Below are 4,558 nucleotides of genomic sequence, written 5' to 3' on the forward strand. Positions count from 1 at the left end.
TCATAAAACAACATGTGTACTTCTGTTTCATGAGAAACTATTTGTTCTGTAAGCCTTCACCTGAAGTACAATAAAAATTTTAAAAAAAATTTATTACACAAAAGTCAAGAGCAAGAAAAACAGGTGACTTCAGGAAGAACTGGCTTAAGTAAGTGCAAAGCCAGCTCTATGGAAAACACACAGCAGCATCCCGTCTCTCAAACTCTCTCTCTCTGTGGGGCTGCATAAACTCTCACCCGTGGTTCTCTCTACATGCATATCTGATTCATTTCTCCCTGTCTCTTTCTAAACAGGCATTCTCCATTTCTCCCTGTGCTGAACGAAATAATATGTCCTCAATTTGGGCAACAAGTAGACACTGACTAGATCCTCTAATTCCTGGTTAGTATTTCCTGGCAGATAGAATCTCATGCTATCAACTCAGAGCAGGTGTCAATCTTTGAGATAATGAGCTTTTGCAGGAAGGGTAAGATTATGCAGTATTGACAGGACTCTCAGGGCCCAATCCTATGATTAACAGGAGCAGGTTTTAGAAAATAAAGTATGATTTTTACAATGAAATGAGAAATCTAGGCAATATACTAGCAAAGTACCTGAAATAAGTAATAGATAGTGAGTGAATAATTTAATTGTTATCATTATTATTTTTTATACATCTGAATAAATTATAGGGCCAATTATGGAACTTGATTTTTAGACTTTTGACTCAATACTAAATGCTCTTTCCTATCATCCTGGCTCCTCTAAATGTCTGCATGTATTGAAGAAATCACATCATTCTGGGGACCTCACCTGCCTTCCAAGGATGCACCCCTCACAGTCCTATGAAAACATCTCCTTCTTCCAGCCACCTGCTTTCCTGATGATTGGCATCTCAGGAATGGAGGCCATCCATGGCTGGACTCTATCCCCTTCTCCTCCATGTATACTATGGCCCTCACTGGAAACTGCCTGATCCTCCCAGCTGTGAGGAGGACAACCAGCCTGCACCAGCCTATGTTCTACTTCCTGTCCATGCTGGCCCTAACTGATGTGGGCCTCACCTTGTCTACACTGCCCACCACCCTGGCTGTGCTCTGGTTTGACCATCATCTTATTGGCTTCAATGCCTGCCTAGTCCAGATGTTCTTCCTCCACTCCTTCTCTGTAGTGGAGTCCTCAGTGCTCCTGGCCATGTCATTTGATCATTTTGTGGCCATCTCCAACCCCTTGTGCTATGTAGCTGTCCTCACAAATAATGTCATCATCAGGATTGGGCTGGCTATTGTGGCCCGTTCCACCTTGTGTCTCTTCCCTGTGCCATTTTTGATTAAATGTCTTAACTTCTGCCCTGGCAAGATCTTCCTATCCCACTCCTTCTGCTTCCATCCTGATGTTATGAGAAGAGCTTGTGATGACATTACTATCAGTATACACTATGGGCTCTATGTGGTTGTGTCCACTGGGGGCATAGACGCCCTATTCATTTTCCTGCCCTATACCCTCATCCTGCGCACAGTCCTGGGGCTGGCGTCTCCCCAGGAGTGACTGCAGGCTCTCAATACCTGTGTCTCCCACATCCTGGCTGTGTTGGTCTTCTTTATTCCAGGTATCATCATGTCCATGATGCATCACTTTGGGAAGCATCTGCCCCACATTGTACATGCTCTTGTTGCCTATGTATACTTGGTTGTGCCCCCTGTGCTCAACCCCATCATCTATAGTGTTAAATCCAAGCCCATCAGAGAAGCCATGCTCAGGATGCTAAGGGGGAAAGGTTAAGGCTGATGAAACCATGAAATAAAGGCAAGGTCTGGGTACCATAAAAGGGACTGCTATAGTGTTACAGTAACCTGCTAGATTCAACAAACCCTGAAAATCCCTGGTTTATGCTGAGGCATTTAGAATATCATCATGTTTACTCAGGTTACAAACTTATATCCAACACTAACTTTGTGCTGGAAGCAAAGTTCTGGATTAAAGAAAGAGAAATATTTAAATATGGTCTTTTCTCTCCAGAAACTCACAAATTAGCATCAGGAAGAAGGCATGTAAATTCACAAACAGAAAATAAACTAGTAAGTGTCATAATAAGTTATATGCAAGAAATTTCTAGGGATTGCAAATCAGTAGTTGACAGACTTGCCTGGGAAGCTTGGGCAAGCCTCCATAAAGGAGAAAATCCTTTTTATTTCACCTCATAGAATTTTTCTAGGCAAAGTAGGAGTTGGGCAAGAAAGAGAAAAATCTAGTGAACAAAATGGAAAAAAGTCCCAAGTTTTGAAGAAGTAAATGTTTTTGTGAAAATTGATTAATGAATGGAAAGTTCTTTGAAAGTGTACAATAAGGGGATCTGACATGCTCTGGAAGCTCAGGAATAGCTTTTTTCAGGAAGTGATGATTAAGCTGTGGTCTGAATGTTAAAGAGAAATTAAAAGGGAAAAAAGAAGAATGAGTGCATAAGGGACGGTATATCAGGCAGAGAGTATCATGTCACTTAAGAGCTTGTAGTAGAAGGGAATTCGGTGAGGTAAAGGAATGGAATGAAAGGCAGTGCGACTGGAAGCCAAGAAGCAAAGAGTCTATGGTGCAAGACAAGGCAGGGGTTAGGGTATGGGATTGACCTGGGGTCATTCTGAAATGATCACATTTACTTTCAGAAAGATAATTTTATATTGCATTGTAAAAAACCAGTTGAATGAAAACTAGAATGCATGGAAACAAACTTAGGGAGTGGTAGTAAAGATGGATGGAAATATATAGATTCCAAGGTTATATAAAGGTTATAACTCAATTTTAGATTGAATATGAAGGCTAAGAGAAGAGGGAAATGTCAAGGATAACTTGTAGATGCAGGGCTTTCACCTCAGGATAGATAGTAGTGCTATTAACTGAAATATGAAATGTAACAGAGGAACATATTTTGGTAGAGAATATCATGAGTTTGGCTTTGGACACTTTGAGCTTAACTGCTTTGAAAGCATCCAAAGACTGTTAATAGGCAGTTAGACCTACAGGTATGGAGCTCATAAGAATGGTCTAGTCTAGACGAAAAATTCTAAAGTCACTGACATACAGATGGCATCAGAAGCCATTGGCCCAAGTGCAATTGGGTAGTAATCAAAAATTACTGTCTCTCAAGTCCTGATGCTACGCCCTGTTTTCTTCTTCCACCATGTTTTCTCATAAGAGTAGAATAGGTGTTCAAAGGAAACTGAAAAGATGTATTCAGAGAGATAAGAAAAAAACCAAGAGTGTGATGCAATAGAGGTTAAAGGAAAAGAGTGTATCAAGAAAGCAGGAATGATCGACTATGTTGAATGTTGTTGAGAGATCAAGTAAGATACGGACTGAAACCTCAGGCAAATAGGCATGCTTGGTGACAATAGTAAAAGCTATTTTAGTAGTTTAACCAAAACTATATTAGAGTGGTTGAAGAGTTGTATGAGAGATGCAGAAATGGAGACAACAAGTTATAGATAACTTTACTAAGAAACTTGACAATGAAAAGGAAGTAATAAAAGAGGAATGTGAAGTCTAGGAAGGGTTATTCTTGCTGTCATTGTTGTTTTTAACATGGGAGAGACTTGAACATGGTAAGTTCTAGGAATGATTCATTCGTGAGGTTCAATATACAAGAAGCAGAAGGGACAATATTATAACTTTTCTGAGAAAGTGGGAGATACAATCCACAGAAAAACTTTTTTGCGAAAGAGATCCAGTCTAATGTCATCATGGTTAATAAATACTTTGTAATAATGAGGCTAATGTAAGGAAATAGCTCCTCCATTGATAAATTTATACCTCTAATGTCCCTTCTGGAAGGATAAAGAGCCATCTTATCTGAGCCCCTCACTTTCCAGGTTTTATTTCTTTTAGTTTTTAGGAGACTTTTTCAACAACTAATTCTTTAATGTGTTATTTATTAAGTTATACTATTTTAAGAACAACAAAACCATTTTCAGAGGTTTGACACATTAGTAATTTATTTTTCACTTATTTAACAGCCTGGTAAATCCAGGTTGGTAGGAGGCTGCATGTGGGAAAGATTTGGCTCTGCATAATTTTTCAGGAACCCAGAGAGCTGGTAGTTTTCCATATGTAACATATGGCTTCCCAAGTACCTTGAATGTCAACATCTAGCCAGAAGATTGGGAATAACATAGAAGATTGCGTATAGGAGTGTATTATGAGACTGGCGTAGAAGTGATACATATCACTCCCTATCACATTGAAAGTAATGGCTACAATTCAATCACAACTAACTCAAAAAAAAAGGAAGAAAGGGGGGTAAGGGACAATCTAGTTGTGTGTCCATAACTGAGAGAAATCAGGTTTGATGAATAGCAGCCAGTTTCTGTCATAAGCATCTACTATGTTCCAGACACTTTGCTAAGTGCTAGGGATTTAGTAATAAACGGAGATAGATGCAGTCTATGCCCTCATGCACTTACAATCCAGCAGCAAAAACAGATATTAAATAAGCATCTCCAAGCATGATGTGAATTACAAAAGAATAAGAAAGTGTTCTGTAAGAGTACCTATCAGAGAATCTGACCCTGTCCAATGAGTCCAAGAA

The 4,558-nt window shown here is 39.4% G+C and overlaps 1 pseudogene; it reads left to right on the forward strand.

The window, feature by feature from the left end:
- The first annotated feature begins 790 nt into the window (after positions 1-790).
- On the forward strand, positions 791-1,761 carry LOC101349273 (olfactory receptor 51I2-like; annotated as a pseudogene).
- Positions 1,762-4,558: the final 2,797 nt, after the last annotated feature.

Source organism: Trichechus manatus, unplaced genomic scaffold (assembly GCF_000243295.1).
Source record: "Trichechus manatus latirostris isolate Lorelei unplaced genomic scaffold, TriManLat1.0 scaffold00417, whole genome shotgun sequence".
NCBI classification, from domain to species: Eukaryota; Metazoa; Chordata; class Mammalia; order Sirenia; family Trichechidae; genus Trichechus; species Trichechus manatus.